The following is a 17,730-nucleotide window of genomic DNA, read 5'->3' as shown; positions in this document are numbered from 1 at the left end:
GCTTAGCTGGATACTGCTGATAAGGCTGTTGAACCGCATTCTGAGCGTTGCTCCAACTGAAATTAGGATGATAGCGGTTGTTGGGATGATAAGTGACTGGCACAAGTTGCTGCGAACGGTGAAAGTTGCTCATGAACTGAGCTGATTCACTAAAAATTACGCATTGATCAGTCTCATGGGCACCAGCACAAAGCTCACAGACACTAGCGAATTGATTAACCCCATGATTAGCCAAAATATCCACCTTCATCGTCAAAGCCTTAAGTTGGGCAGCTCAACCAGTTGCTGCATCCAACTCCAAAATTCCTGCTACTTTTCCCTGAGTCAGTCTCTGGGAAGGATTCTGGTACTCATTAGCAGCCATCAGTTCAATCAGTTCATAAGCTTCATCGTAGCTCTTAGCCCATAAGGCTCCTCCTAATGCTGCATCGAGTATGGGTCTAGAAGTAGCACCCAATCCATTATAGAAATAGTTAATAATCATCCAATCAGGCATGCCATGATGTGGGCACTTCCTTAGCATCTCCTTATATCGATCCCATGCCTCACACAGAGATTATCCAGTTTGCTGAGCAAACTGAGTAAGAGCATTCCTGATTTCAGCAGTATTCGCCATAGGGAAGAATTTAGTGAGAAATTTTTGAGCAAGATCTTCCCAAGTGGTGATAGACCCTGCTGGTAAAGAATGTAACCAGCACTTAGCTTTGTCCCTCGGAGAGAATGGGAAGAGTTGCAGCTTGATAGCATCTTCAATCATATCATTGAACTTGAATGTGTCGCAGATCTCGATAAAATCCCTGATATGCATATTGGGGTCTTCAGTAGGAGAACCTCCAAATTGAACTGAGTTATGTATCATCTGAATCATGCTTAACTTGATCTCAAAAGTGTTAGCCCTGATGGCTGGCCTGATGATGCTTGACTGAATGTCATTGATCTTAGGCTGAGAATAGTCTATCAAAGCCTTAGGATTTTCTGCTTGATCACCCATCTCTACTAAAACTGGTTCCTCGACTTTCTCTTCTTCTTCTACCTTCTTTTCTTCTTCAAAAACTTCCTTTCGAACCACCACAACTTCTTCTTCGGTTTTATCCAGTATTCTCTTACGAGTACGCGAACGCTTATGCATACACCCTCGCTAGAGTACCTGAAATAAGACAAGGAAACAAATAAGTAACAATGTCCGAGTCAATGAACTTTAACGACCACTGATGGAAAATACATAAACTAAAAATTAACACTGTAGTCCCCGGCAGCGGCGCCAAAAATTTGTTAGTCGCTAAACACGCGCTAAAATTTCACGCAAGTATACTCGTTCGCAAGTAATATAGAATCTTTTCTAGTTCATTCCCACAGAGACTGACTTTGATTAACTAATTAATTTATGCACTTAAGCAACAATGTATGGTAATTATTCAATGCTAAGATGATAACAAACTGAGATTGTTTATAACTAAGAATTAAACTAACAATTATAACTAAGGGAATAAGATTGATTGAATTAATATATATGACAAACATGGGATTCTAACTTCATTAAGTACTTCATTCAATAGGCTTATTGTTCTTAACCTTAGCATGTAATGGTGATGACACTAATCAGATAACACGAAACTGAAAAACGCCAACTTTCGTTGCACGATTACCATACTACCATACATCCACAAAAGAGATAGAAGCTGAATAGACACCAATTATATTGAGACCCTATATGTCTATAGAATTTGACAACATAACGGTTTAAGCACAAGTTATCTATCTTGATTACATAGGGCAAGTAAGATGGTTAAAATTACCTATGAATCATGCATAACAATACATGAACCTATGCTAGCATGGCAAGTTCTAAATCTTTAAATTCATTATCGCTTAATTAAAGCCTAAAAAACTATCTTATAAGTTCGCGACGCTCATAAGACGAATACGCACAACCAATACTAGGTTATCATACAATCATCACACACTAAGGCATCGAAATAAATTAACTAAAGTAATCCATAAATAAATCCGTTAGAACCCCACGATAACGATTATCCCATAATCGGACTCATCATCAACGTGGGTTCCGATGAAAGCATGGTATAACAAACATAGTCTTTATAACGAATAAACAAAACCAAGTACAAAACAAGAGTAAGGTTCACAAGTAAGAAAACTAGCATCCAAGTTACAACTTAGAATAAAGTTCACAAATAAAAATAAGATCTTCTTCATCTTTGTTGAATCCATGCTAAAACGATCTTCTTACGGCTCTCCTTGCGCTCAGGTACGTCTCTCCCTTGAAAACGTCCTTTACTTGAATATATATAGCAGCCCTATGCAATCTAGAAGTCCTCCAATTGTTTTTAGAATAGATACAGGATTCTCTAAATTCGCACGGCCGCGGCCGCGCGCTATCACAGCGCGGGCGCTCTGCCTTTCTAACATCCTGGCGTGGCCGCGCGCTTGACCAGCGCGGGTACGCCGTACTTCTGAAAAAAACTTCAGATTTTCTTCTTTTCCCTACTGCTTCGAGCCGGCTTTCCACGAACTTTTATTCCAACACCACCTTGACACCAAATTAGCTCCAAAATAATGATAATTCACCTGATTACCTAGTTAATGTCTGAAATGTAAAAATACTAAAAAAACACGTTAAAACACTTAACAACTTGAGTATAAACACATCAATTCAAAGCTTATTAGAGCATTATAAAGTGTCATAAATGCCACTTAATAGTGAGTAACCAACAAAATAGTTTTAACAACCCTTGCCTCTAGTTTATCAGGTAGATGTTGTGACATATAAGCAAGACAACCAAAAGTCTTTAAATGCTGATAAGAAGGAGAGTTAAGAAATAATTTCTCTTAAGGGCTGATGGAACCTGGAACTGAGTTAGGCAGTCTATTTATTAGATATGTTAATGTAAAAAAATAATCATCCCATAAATATTTTGGAAGTTTATTTTGAAATATAAAACTCTTGTCATTTCAAGAAGATTCATGTGCTTTCTTTCACTTCTCCCATTTTATTGGGAATATAGGGATAAGAAGTTTGGTGAATGATACCAAAAATAGTCAAAAAAGATGATAAATCTGAATTAACAAATCCACCTCCATTATTTGTCCTTATGCATATGAGAGTGGAATTGAGTAATAACATAAGAATGAATTCTTTGATAGTTTGACTGGCATGTTATTTTGTAAATACAAGAATAGTCCAAACAACTCTAGTGTGATCATCTAAAATTGTCAAAAAATATTTGTAGCCATTATATTTAGGAGTTCTATATGGTGCTCATAAATTACAGTGAATGAGATCAAAGGCTGTGAAGATAAAGAAATCATAATAGGAAAGGGCAATTTACATTGCTTGGCCATAAGACATATCATACAAAGAAGTATTTTCTTGCAAATGCTAATCTAAAAGATGAGGAATCTTTGAAAGAATTTTATGAGGAATATGACCTAACCTTTTGTGCTAAAGTGAAAGAGAAGAATCTTTGCAAGCTGCAGATGCAAAAAATTTTGAATTGACCAATTAGTAAAGACCAACAGCTAGTTTACCAAGAATCTGGGAGCTGATCTGGTACTGGTCTGCATAATACACTCATATGCATTGAAGGAAATGAGTGATTTAGTTTGGAATTCTAACTTGCTGATTGACAACAAGATGAATTTAAAAGAAGGAACTAAAAGAACCTTAGAAATAGAAACATCAATATGATGTAAAAATACTGAACTAGTGTGTGTTACCAATGAAGTATCACCATTTGGAAATTTAATTGTTATAGGATTAGGTAAAATATGTAGGTCTTGTAAATCATCAACATTGCAGCACATATGATTCGTAGCACCAGTATCCAAGATCCAAATATCAGTAGACAAGTCTGATATATATAAAAGTGAATATGTTGTACCTGCTACAGTAGCACTATTAGCAAATTGAGTCTGTGTTGGTGCTGAAGAACTGATCAGGCTATGGCCAAAAGCCATGGCATTAATATTATGCTGAGAATTAAAAAGAAGTTGTGACTGATTGCCTTGAGAATTGCACTGCTTCAAAGAGTACAGTTGCAACTGTAAGACTTCCATTTGTGAATTCCAGTTTGGAGCAACAATATTGGTTTGAGAAGAATCAGAAGAACCAGAAGTGTCAAGAAAACCAGGTGTGACAGAACCAGCAGCTGATGCTTGCATAGCATGACCAGACTGATTTCTGTTAGAAGGACCAATATTTAGTGCAGACCTATAATTCCCATATTGACCAGGCTTAGTAAAAGGCTTCTTTCTTCCCTTATTATTGGGATTAAAAGGATGATTTAGTGGATAACCAACTAGTTTGTAACACTTATCCTTGGTATGATTTTTACCATGACAATATGCACATTATAACACAGCTCCAGAACCAGATTTGTCAGCAAAAGTTCTCTGAAAGTTATTATGAACATAGGTTGGCTTAGAAGAGTTGAAAAACACTATAATAGCTGTATTGTTACCTTGCACTTGTATTTGATTTTCTTCTTGCTTAATTAGCATATATGCCTGATTTACAGTAGGTCATGAATTCATCATAAGAAGTTGACCACAAGCAGCTGTAAAACTGTTATGCAATCCCATCAAAAACAACATTTCTTCTCAATCTGAGACTCCCACTCCTTATCTATATATTTTTAATGACTACTCCTTAATTTACACATTTTCCAAATGGGTACCCATAACCCATATTAAGTATAAAATTACTAGATCCATGGATATATCCACAAAATTTACCCAATGGGTAAATAAATTTACCCATGACCCATATTAAGTATAAAATCTATATATCCATGGATATATCCATATAAGTTTACCCATTTTTTTACCCATCAAAACACTAAACATGGAAAATTTTTGAATTTTAAAATTTAAACATCTTATCTAAGGAAAGATTTGCATGATTTTCTCACATCTGTTACAACACTAATTCAATGATAATTATTGATTTCCTTATTCTCTCTCATTCTTTGCAAGCATGACCTAATATTGGATCTACCCGGTTATCTATGATTCTGTTTTTATAACTGATAACGTGATTTTAGCAGCCATTAACCAACCCTAGATACAACTTTCTTCTATGCACGAATGTATCAATTCAAATTCAAAAATCCATGATCTTTTTTCATGGATATATTTCATCTTGCCTTTCAAACTTAGATTAACCATAACTGCACTATCTTTTTCATGTGTTCTTCTTTTATAGGTCGCAAGCGACCCCCTCTCGAGCCTTCTTCTGGCAATAAAGGTTCGACCTTTTACTGGAGTCCATAAGGAATATATTGTGTGTTTTCATAATCAATGTGTTTTTTATGTTGTTGTAGGTTATCGAAAGAAAATAACCCAACTCTTTGGTATTTCCAGTGTTGAAGAGTTCCGACAAATACAGTCAGATGTGGATGAGAAAAAAATCCCAATTTTTCATCCTCTCTAATGTCAGGTATGCCATTAATAAATTTAGTTTCTGTTTTGCTGAAATGGATAATATTTACATTAAGACCTTTTTTCCTGTAGGACGTGAATGACTCCCTCTTGGTTCTTGTAATCGTTATTCTGAATCTAAAGGTTAGCCTTTTTGTTTCACAAACTAATTTTCTCAGTGATTAGTAGCAGTCATTTTCCTCACAAGTCCAAATATGTTTATGTACCTTCGTTCCTCAATTTTGTAGGAGGTATTGTCTACTGTTCTGATTTGTACAAAAATGTGACTACTCCATCCCAGGAGTATTGATTTGTTTTGTTTCCCAGAATAACTTTCTCAGAGATTTCTAGAGTCGTTTGCCATACACATCAAAATATGTTTGTGTATCTTTATTACTCTATTTTGTATTAGGTATTGCCCATTGTTCTGACTTTTATAAAGATGTGGGTACTCCATCCCACAATGCTATTAGGAGTTTTAATTTATCTAAAACTAGCGGTAAAACGCAACTACACAGGCCGTCAGGTTATTTAATTTTCAGTACTGGAATATTTTATATCTTGGTTGATTTATATATATATATATATATTCAAGTAATACACTCTGCTTCACAAATGTAGTATATGATATTTTGCTTAATTTATTTGATGTGTAATGCTTTATATTTCTGGTTGTACAGGAGAACAATATAAAATTGGTCATACACCTCAGACGTCCAATATTACAGGAAATACTTCACATCGACATTTATTAGCTGAGAATCAAGATCCTAATATTTTGACGTCAATTTGCAATGGTATGCAACTTTTATATTAGACTCGATATTTGGTTTATGATATGTATTAGGTAGTGGCTATTGTGAATTTTGGACGTGAGATATGGAAGAAAAAGCAGCGCTAAAGCTGACGGATGAAACTTCGAATGATGATGCGTCATCTACTCCACAAACAAGTTAGTTAATGGTTCGATATATTTTAGGATACAAAGATTTGATTTTTCTTGCTTTCTTATCATGTTACAAATAGACTTCATTAGATGTTTTTGTGAGTTACCTACTTATGTTTAAATAGCTCACAATGTGTGAAATTCTTCAGATTATATACCTGCTTATGTTTATGAAATTCTGACAATGAAATTTGGTTGTTTGTTCTGTCAGAGTAATCGCTCATGGATTAGGCATTTGACCCACAAGCAGAGCTCGAGAGTGCTACTTTAGATGTGTCTAGCCTGTTTACCAAAATTGCGTTGTATGCAACATTTAGATATTAAAACTACTTTGATGATTTGCCCATGCTAATTTACTAATATCGTCTACTGATTACTCAGAGCACAAAGACAAGATTGAAAATGAAAATTGAATACTTATAGCATGACATGTAACACATGTTCCAGACCCATGCATTCTACCGCAGGTGATGTATTGATACTCATTCTAAGTGTTGACACATATTTTATCTAAGCAGTGTAGCCACTGCTGCAATCTAACAAGGTATGAACAATTATGAAAAAATAACTTGCAGAATCTAATTTAATCATTTAACATTTGCGTATGAATTCTTGCATGTACATCGTGTGTAATAGGTCAACTTGGCTCTATTTGGGCACGTTCATAACTATGAGAGAACATGTGTTGTGTATGGAGGAGAATGCAAGCAATGCCCAAGAAAGGTGGGAAAGAAGACTAAGTTGTCTACAAATGAACTACAGTTGAAAGACTGTTTCGTTGCAGAAGACTTAAGTTTAGGTGTGTCAAAGACCCGAATTTTAACTCAATGCAAAACACCTGTAATTTCTTCCATAGAAGATGTTGCAACTTATCAAGTCTAATCCCGAAGAAATAATCAAGCCTGATTAATTCAAATCGATCAGTGATGAGGGAATGTCAATGTAAATTTGTGTGGGAATGATGGATGAATAATTGTGTTTTATATGTTACAGTTTACAGAGATATCTCGGGCTTATGAGGTTTTTACTGATCCCGAAAAGCGTGAAATTTATGATATGTGCACTTAAGGAAGGAATGGGAGATGGTGGTGGTGACCTTGACCCACAATACATCTTCTAATCTTTCTTTGGTGGTGAAAGCCCTTCCGGTAAGTTATACAACGACGTTGCTTTGTCTGATTCTGTCGAATTGCTGGTGATGTTTCTTTGTTTGTGTTTAATTGTCATAGTTAATAATTGCTTTGTTAATTTATTGGTGGTGGTGGTAGTAACAGGGGTCGAAGGAAAATCAGAGAAGAGGATGTTGTCACTCGAGGATTTATACAGTGACACTACAAAGAAGCTCACGCTGTCCCGCAATGTGATTTGCGCAAAATGCAATGGGCAAATGAATGTGTGCCCCGTGCAGATTTGTTTCTCTTCATTATATCAGCTAATCAATCCTCTTTAGGTGTTGCTTGGGAATCTACAATGGTACTATAAGGGAGCTCTCGCGGTCGTGCAATGCGATTTTCTCAAAATACAATGGTTAAGTGAATTTGTGCCCCGTGCACATTTGCTTCTCTTCGTTATATCAGCTGATCGCCCATTGACTGACAGCGAGGTAAGAATGCAAGTTTAGCATGATCAATATATTTGCGCTATAACCATAAGAGACCGGATAATAGTTAACCTACAAGTATACAAGATGAATTTAATTTTCAAGTAGATTATGATGTGTCAGATAGTAATTTCGTACACATTTCTCTGCTTTCGTTAGTAGATTATGCGGTCACTGAAAAAATTAATAACTTAAAGGTTTTTCTATACTAATCCGCAGTGGAGGGGTTAGCTTGATTAACTACATGCATGTAGTTGCTAAATAATTAAAATGCATGTGCTATGCTACGATTTTGATAATAGGTACTTAAGGATATGGATTGTACCATCAGTTTTGAATGTTTACTTGCACTGTGAAATATATATGAACAAATTTTATAAACTAATTACGTATCAGGTTTTAAACTCTAACCTCCATATTTTTTCTTTTCAGTTTCTCAGGTCCTCAGGTTTTTTATATAATTTTTTATTGTATCAACATACAATTATTCAGGTTCGGCTCCGTTGTACCTGTAATTCTTATAAAAACCCAGAATCCTATAATAGATCCAGAAATAAATGGACTTGGTGATATCATATCTGCTGTAGATGAGGCTGATGTGGAGTTTGATGATACTAGAAAAAGAATAGAACTCCAGCTTGATTCAGTTCATCATGTCTTGGGAGAGATTTGTAGTGCAGATTCTTCTTCAAGTAGCCACAATTATGAAGACACTGTGGACGCAGATGTTCACATCAGTTCTGATGATCAAATAAACATGGAGCAATCAAGCAGGGTCAGTAAACCTGAAGATGGTGCCGAGGTTATGGAAACTAGCAGCATGTCTGATGATAAACTCCTGGACAATCTGAAGAAAGATCAAGTACATCAAGCAATGCACGTTACCATTCACAAAGAATTAGAAGTACTGCCTCACACTATATTTGTGAAAGGATCATGATAGCTAAAACTTTGTGGGGGATCTGGCATTTCAGAAACAAAAAGATTTGGGAATTCAATTTTGTCACTGCTGCTAGAACATAAAGTCTGGAGAGAACTATTTATTACACTCGATTCTCTCATATTAACCTTTGGAGCACAAGGACTCTGGACTTTTTGAATCCTGTAAACACATACTAATCCAGCATCTGATGAACTAATGTTAAATACTATTAGAAGTTACCTAGAAGTACCATAGTTACTATACCGCCTACGGTGTTATTGTACAAAATGATTTGTTTCTTTTTTAGGTCAGGCACTGAATGATCGGTTTGGTTCAAAAGAATTATTTGAGTTTAACATTTTAACAAGTTTACTTTTTAAGCCATTTTAAATTTCTTTTAAGTTACTACTGATTGATGATTCAATGATTAATAATAATTTTTATATTACATTTTTTGTGTACTTATATGTGATAATACTATTTAGTAAAATAGACTTTTGTATCACGTTAATATTCTCACATGAAGAAACAAATTATTTATATATAGTATAGATGATTTCAACATATTAAATATTTAAAACTGAAACACGCGTGTCATAATATATAATTTAACGGATTATAAAAATAAGGTATTAAAAATTTATAAAAGTTTACTTTCATCATCCTTTTTTTAGCATCATTAATTCTAATAGTTAAACATAACACAATTTTAAATTAATATATTATCAGAAAATCATACATAATAATTCATGTAATATAAGTTGTCATATAATTTCAAGTATTTATATTTCATGGCACATAAATTTTAATTAACACAGTCTACATATTAGGAAAAATTCATCAAATAGAATTTTAAATTTCCTTAAATTTTAATTAAAGTGGTTCACATATATGTTAGTTTTATACACATGTTAACTAATTTTTTAGTACATAATAATCATTTATTTTGTAAAAAGAATATTACGAAATCATTTACTACGAAATTAAAAAAAATAATATTCAACACTTTCTTCTTAATTTTTGTAATAACATTGATATACAAATTACATTGAATTTTTTTAATATTTAAACTAATACTAAAGTAAATTTTTGAATCAAACTTTTTTTAATATAATCAAATTATTTGTTAATAATTAAATTATATAAATAATTTAAATTACCATGTCCGGAAAATTCATCTTATCACAATTCTCACAAACACGAGACTCCTCCGTTTATCTATTGGTCACTAAATATATTTCTTTTATATAAATGCTGAGACAATGATGTGAGGTAACATAGGAGTAACACGTGGGACATAAAATCGAGAAAATCATCTTTTAGTATGAGTTTTGAAGTTTTATTTCATTTAATATTTAATTAAACATATTAAATATATTCAAAATTTTATATTAGGGGCATAATGTGTCTTTGTCATACTAAAAAAATTTATAAAATTATGATAATTTTTAAGAAATCTTTGATCTCATTTCATCGAAAATTTAAATAATTAAATTAATTACAACTTTTTTATATTTAACCGTTTTTATTAATTTTTTTGAAAAAAGACGTGAAATTTATGCACCGTTTAATATTTTGCATTATATTAATAATGTTAATATAATGCGATCAAGTAATATTTTCCTAACCTTATTTCACGTAATTTAATTTTGTCATAATAATTTTTTTAATATTAATAATTATTTCTAATAATAAAACATAAGACGCACTGTGAGACAACGTGAAGTAATATTGTACTCTATAGTTATATTTAATCATAACAAGTTAAAAATAATATATATTGAAAATAAGTTTTTGTAATAATTTTTGGATCATAGTTTTTTAAGAATGTAATTAGGTAAACTAAATGAACACAAATTTTAACACTTAGTAAATATATTGAAGATTATTGAAAAAGATGTCAGATTTTTGTACAGTTTGATATTTATAAGTAACAAAAATATGATAAAAAAATTTAATTCAATTTTCATTCACTTTTTAACAAAAATAATTTAAAATTCTCTCCTCTCGAAAGTTATTCGCGTCACAATCATCACAAATATAACGATCCTTTACTTGCGTAGCATACCAGGAAATATGATTTAGGATCGATGTCAAAATTATAAACTTTCATCTCTTTGAATTCACTGCAACCATTAAAACTCCACAGACTAGCGTGCTTCTCAAATTTGATTTTCCTAGAATGAATTCCTCAGCTTTCCAGTTGTCAGTATTCTTATTTTTTATAAAAAAATTCACATCAATAGTAGGATAATTATATTCAACCATATTTGTTTTGAAGATTATCACTTTGAAAGTATCATCTCCGTAATAGTCAAATTGAATCATACTATACATTTTAACTGTATAGTACCTCATGAAACTTTCCAATCCATCAAATATTCTCATTTCTGAATTAATTCTGCCTTTCCAGAATACATTGCCACACATGAACCATAGTTATTGTGATAGAAACTGATCTGGAATTTTCTGCATTCAAATAGTAATTTTGTTACAATAAGAAATTTTATGTCCATTCATTGTGTAAGAAACACATTTTGGTACTTACAAATGAACCAAACACATTTGAGGCGTTGTTACAGGACAGAAAACTTCCGACTTTTCTGCTTCGACCTTTTTCTATATCTTCCACTTTTCTTTCAAATATACGTCCTTACTATTGTACATTCAGAATTATATCAATATCAATGTTGGTTCTTAGATTGTAGACCCTATAAGATTTTCCAGCTGAGTAACCAACAAATATCCCTTCATCAGCCTTTGCATCAAACTTCCCTTTATGGTCAGATTGATTCCTCAGTATAAAGCATTTACATCCAAAGACATGAAGAAAGTTTAGAGTTGGTTTTCTTCTCTTGAACAACTGATAAGGAGTCATGCCTTTAGCTTGATTGATCAAAGAAATATTCTGAGTGAAGCAGGCACAATTAACAGCTTCAGCCCAGAAATATGTTGGTAACTTTGATTCTTCAAGCATTGTTCTGGCAGCTTCAATTAAAGATCTGTTCTTTCTTTCAACAACCCCATTTTGCTGAGGTGTTCTTGGAGCTGAGAACTCATGCATGATTCCATTTTCTTCACAGAACAGCCTTAATGTCAAATTCTTGAACTCAGTTCCATTGTCACTCCTGATATTTCTTACCTTCAAGTCAGGATGATTGTTGACTTGCCTGATGTGATTGATAATGATTTCACTTGCTTCATCCTTTGATCCAAGAAAATAGACCCATGAGAACTTTGAGAAATCATCTACAATCACTAAGCAATATCTTTTTCTTGCAATAGACAATACATTGACTGGTCCAAACAAATCCATATGTAGCAGCTGTAATGGTTCATCAATTGTTGTTTCAAGCTTCTTTTTGAATGATGCTTTCCTTTGTTTGCCTTTCTGACAAGCATCACACAAACCATCCCTTGAGAATTCAACTAGAGGGATTCCTCTAACTAAGTCCTTTTTGACTAGATCATTCATTGTCTTGAAATTCAAGTGAGATAGCTTCTTGTGCCATAGCCAACTTTCAACTGAGCTTGCTTTGCTGAAGAGACAAGTAATGGATTCTGCATCTGTAGAGTTGAAGTCAGCATGTACACATTTCCTTTTCTAACTCCAGTTAGAACCACTTTGTTGTCTTTCTTACTAGTGACAACACAGGCTTCAGAATTGAAGGAAACTGTATTCCCTCTATCACATAGTTGACTGATGCTCAGTAAATTGTGCTTGAGACCATCAACTAATGCAACTTCATTAATGATGACATTCCTTGTTGAAATCAAGCCATATCCCATAGTAAACCCTTTGCTGTCATCTCCAAAGGTTATGCTAGGGCCAGCTCTCTCCTTGAACTCTGTGAGCAGGGAGAAATCTCCTGTCATGTGTCTTGAACAACCACTGTCCAAGTACCATAGATTTCTTCCATTTCCCTGCACACCATAAAATCAATCAATTTGATTTTGGTACCCAAGTTTCCTTGGGTCCATCCTTGTTAGCCTTTCTCCTAGACTTCATTCCTCCTGCATCTTTAGACTTAGGTAAGTTTGAGTCAACCTTGGTCTTAGATGTAGTTGGTTGAGATGTAGGGTTAGTCACAGAATCATTTAGCACATTTGTAAAATTATTAGGCATTGATTGTGCAAACATGTTATTCCACATGGGCATATTGTATGGCATTTGAGGCATACTAAATGCAGCAAGATAAGGATTGTTAAAATATGGCATGTTTATAAAATGTGCATAAGGATTTTGTTGAGACATAACAGGCATAGCATGCAGAGGTGATGCAGACATATTAGGCATAGAAGAGGGTACAGTTATGGGAGTCTTCTTAATGGATTTACAATTAGCAGATAGATGATTAACACTACTACAATGCACACAGCTTTTTCTAGGAGCATACCTATCAGGTGTGTAATTGTTGTGTTTATTAACTCCTACCTTCCCATTTCTGTTGGATTTTCTTTTAGATTCCTTTTTATCCTCAACCATCTTGAGCCTATTATTCAACTGTTCTAAGGTCATGTGCCCTACATTCACCTTACTGACATCTTTGGATGTGCTTGCTTCTTCTTTGACAAAGTTCTTTGAAGTTGAACCAAACTTTTTGTTGAGTTTCTTTAGATTCTCTCTTTTAGAAACATCTGCCTGTTTTGATTGAGGAACCTTCAACGGATGCTCCTTTTCTTCCTTCAACGGATAACTTTCATCATCCGTTGATTCCACATCCGTTGACAGCCCATCAATTAATTCCAGTTTCTTTTTATTTTTATCCCAGGCAGTTTCACAGAATGATTCAATTCCTTGGACCTTAGCAATTTGAGCACTTACATCCCTAGATGTCTTCCAGGCTTTAATCACCTCTTGCTCTTTCTCTAATTGATTGGAAAGTATTTCTACTTTCTTAACAGATTCAGCTAGTTCATTTTCAACAGATATACAATGCAACTTTGTTTTCTCTAGGTCAATCATCTTATCTTCTAACAAGCATTTCTATTACTTAAAAACAGATTGTTCTCTCTAATCCTACTATTTTCTTTAGCAAGAGATTTAAGAGACACACGCAAATGATATAATTCAGTAGACATGTCATTAAAAGCATCATTGCACTCTTCTTTAGTAAGCTGTGTTAAGTCAGTAGTGATTACCTGATTGCTTGATGAACTAACTTCATTTTCTTCAGAATCAGCCATGAGAGCAAGGTTGACATACTCCACATCTTCATCCTCTTCATCTCCATTAGCTGCCTAGTCCCTTTCTTGAGTAATGAAAGCCCTCTCCTTTTGCTTGAGTAGATCAAAATATTTCTTTTTGTAATCTACTTGTTCAAATTTCTTCTTTTCAGAAGTTGGCTTTCTGCACTCACCTGCAAAGTGTCCACTTATACCACAATTGAAACACTTGAACTTGGATTTGTCCACAGTGTTTTTGTGAGGTTTAGTGGCTCTAGTGTTTTTCTTGAATTTCATCTTTGCAAATCTTCTGGACAGAAATGCAAGATGCTCATCAATACCATCTGAGTCATCTTGGCTGGAGTTGTCTTCATTTTCAGCAACTTGCTCTTTCCCCTTGCTTGATTCCTGATTTCTTATACCATCTTTGGAGTTTGATGTAGATCTCGCAGTTTCTTGTCTGCATTTCCTCTCATCTTCAGCTATCAATGCAACTGAACTTCCTTTCTTTTCTCCCCTTCTCCAATGCCTCATCTTGTTCCAGCTCTAGTTCATAAGTCTTCAAGATTCCATATAATCTTTCAAGAGTGAAGTCCTTATAATCTTGAGAGTTTCTTAAGGAGACAGTCATGGGTTTCCATTCCTTTGGCAAGGATCTTAAAAATTTAAGATTTGAATCCTTCACCTGGTACACTCTTCCATACAGCTTCAGTCCATTCAACAGCTTTTGGAACCTATTGAATGTTTCATTTAAAGATTCATTTTCTTCAAAATGAAAGTATTCATACTGTTGAATGAAAAGCTGCATTTTGTTTTCTTTCACTTGTTCTGTACCTTCACACAGTAGTTGAACTGTGTCCCAAACCTCTTTGGCAGTTGTGCAATTTATCACATTATCAAACATATCCATGTTAAGACCATTAAAAAAAATGTTCATAGCCTTCTTATCCTTGTGGACTTCTTCTGTGTCTTCCATTGTCCATTCTGCTCTAGGTTTTGGAATGGATTGACCAACAGCAACCGTGGCTGTAGCAACTGTTGCTTCTTTGTGGGGAATGTGGGGACCATTCTCAATGCAGTTTACATAACCTTCATCTTGGGAGAGAGATGAAGGTGCATTTTCACCTTCCAATGGTGATAACTGTCTTTGTCAAGAACTGGGATTTTTACTCCAATATCCTTCTTACTCATCTTTGTTAGATTTCAAGATCTTTAAACTCTTTGTATGTCAAGAGCTTGCCCTGATACCAATTGTTATTCCTAGTGAACTAACAATGAGATTTACAGAAGGGGGGTTGAATGTAAATCTCAAAACTTTTTCAAGTTTTGAGCAGTTTATGAAAGTTGTGTGTTCAAGAAGAACAAGTGTGTGAATTGCTTTAAGCTAATACAGACAGATATATATTCAAGCACAAATGTAAAGAACACAACAGACCTTAAAAACTTTTCTGGTGGATTTGTTGTTCCACCAGAGATGGTATTTTAGAAAATCTGTGATTAAATAATGTTGATCACAGCTGCATCCTAGTACAAACTAGATGAATTTTCTCTCAATATTTTTCTAAACAGCTCTGGAAAAATCTCTCTTCTAATTACTAGCTTCTACTTGGTTTATATACTACCAAGTGTACAAGTGAAGAACAATATAAAATACAGTAATAAAATAAGAACTTCACTTGCTTCTTTTCCTGTTCACTCCAGTACTTTGTTGACTATTGCATCTTTGTACTAAAGAAGAACGGCTGCTTTTTCTGTTGTTCCTGAAATTCGGCTACCACATCTCAGTTGTCTCTATCAACCCATGTGCCTCTGTTTGTAGGTACAACTACCCCTTATCAACGGCTAATCATCAGAACATCCGTTGAAGCTTTCATCCGTTGATGCACTCATCCGTTGAAGGATGTTATCCGTTGAAGCTTTCATCCGTTGATGCACTCATCCGTTGAAGGATGTTATCCGTTGATGACTTTATCCGTTGAAGCTTTAGAGACATCCGTTGAAGCTTAGCTTCTCATCCGTTGAAGGTCTTTAAGTCATCCGTTGATACCACTTCACTTATACAAAATTACAAGGCATGAAGTATTTACAATTGGCCTTCCTATCTGCATATCATCTAGTAGTCAACATGACTCATAGTTTCTCTCAACTTCCAAGAAGTACATTTTAAATACAGAGACTGAAATATGCTACAACACTAGACTTATTTCTAAGTAAAGCTACCCCATCAACGGATAGCCAAAGTGGTCTTATCCGTTGAGGCTACAGACACTAAATTTCTACTTAAGTATTTTGTTAAACATATCATCAAACTAATGCACATACATTCCTAACAATCTCCCCCTATTTATGTCTATAAGAATTGTAGGCATAAATTCAGGGTTACTTGATGATAACAAAACACTTAACAGATATATGAATTGAAACTAAGTAGAAATTTAAAATGCTGCAAAAGTGTATGTACTAGGAGGTAATTGAAGATTTACAGTGTTTCCAAGGACACTCCTTTAGTCTGAGCAAATCATCTTTTTCTTCTTTGTTCCCTGGTTTTCTTTCCTAGCCTTTTGTCATTTTCCTCAATTTGGAGTTGGAGTTGTCTGAAGAATTCAGCTTCATCTTCAACACTGACATCCAACTTAGATTGCATTCTTTGAGAGTTTCATTGCTGGCAATCTTGAGTTGGTCTTCAAGTCTGAAAAATCTTCTGACTCCTTATCATCTCTAAATTCCATCAACCAATGAGGTGATTTGTGAATTTCATTTCCCTTTCTTGAATGAGGTAAAGTCCTGGGTAAGCATTGGGCTCCCTCCAAGTTTTCCTTATATTGGCTATTCCTTGTTGAGAATTTCAGTCTTGGCAGTTCTGGTAAAGCCAGAATCCTTTTGTATAGCTGAATAGACTCTAATCAAGGTAGAGTAGCCTTCATCCAGAATCCTGTGGAGAGGCCATGTTCTTTCCCCAGCTCCTTTATATCTGAACACTAATCTCTCTGGTAGCTGTCTGTAGGCAGCTATTCCCCTTACATCCTCCCGCTCAGTCAGATAGAGTTCAATGTCTGAAATTTCTTTTATGTCACTGATGTGAACATAATCATCTTTAGAAATGGGTGACTTAGGCTTAGGTTTTTGTTTTTGAGTGAATTTCTTAGAGGTTATGGGAGGTGTAGATTTGGTTTTCTTTCTGTTTCTTTGGTAGTGGAAGAGTGGTTAGAAAGTAGGCAATTTGATAGTGTCCCAATCAATAGTTCCTCTTTTGGAATGATTGGTTCACCATGGATGTTTATTGTGGGATCAGCAACAAGGGGTTCAGGTATGGAAGGTAGTGGTTTAGATATAGATTTGGTTACTTCAGTGTTTCTCCACTCCTTCTATGTGCCTTGGGCCTTTCTTCTGTTTCCCTTCTGCCATTCCTCTCTTTCTTCCATACTCTCACCAAATATACTCCCTAAAACCTCATCTAGGTTTGTAGTCTTGTCTTCACCCCTGACTTCAATCCCTTTTTTCTTTTTCAACTAGACTTGACTTAGCTGTTGTTCAAGCTTGGCTTGTGCTCTTTTGTCAGCCTTTAATTTGCTTGGTCTTCTTCCTTCTTGGCTATTGAGAATTTGGGATTTTCCTTGCATCACACATATGCTCTTTCCTCTCTAATGATAATAGCTCTAT

General features: G+C 34.5%; 1 non-coding gene across 1 annotated transcript; it reads left to right on the top strand.

Annotated features, from left to right (window-relative positions):
- Nucleotides 1–494: 494 nt before the first annotated feature.
- LOC141675518 (small nucleolar RNA R71) lies at nucleotides 495–601 on the top strand. Its single transcript, XR_012556166.1, has one exon. It is a non-coding gene; the product is annotated as a small nucleolar RNA R71 (small nucleolar RNA).
- The last annotated feature ends 17,129 nt before the right edge of the window (nucleotides 602–17,730 follow it).

The sequence above is a fragment of the Apium graveolens genome, chromosome 7 (genome assembly GCF_009905375.1).
Source record: "Apium graveolens cultivar Ventura chromosome 7, ASM990537v1, whole genome shotgun sequence".
Classification (NCBI taxonomy): domain Eukaryota; kingdom Viridiplantae; phylum Streptophyta; class Magnoliopsida; order Apiales; family Apiaceae; genus Apium; species Apium graveolens.
Note: the sequence above shows the minus strand (reverse complement) of the source record. Positions and strands in the feature narration are given on the sequence as shown.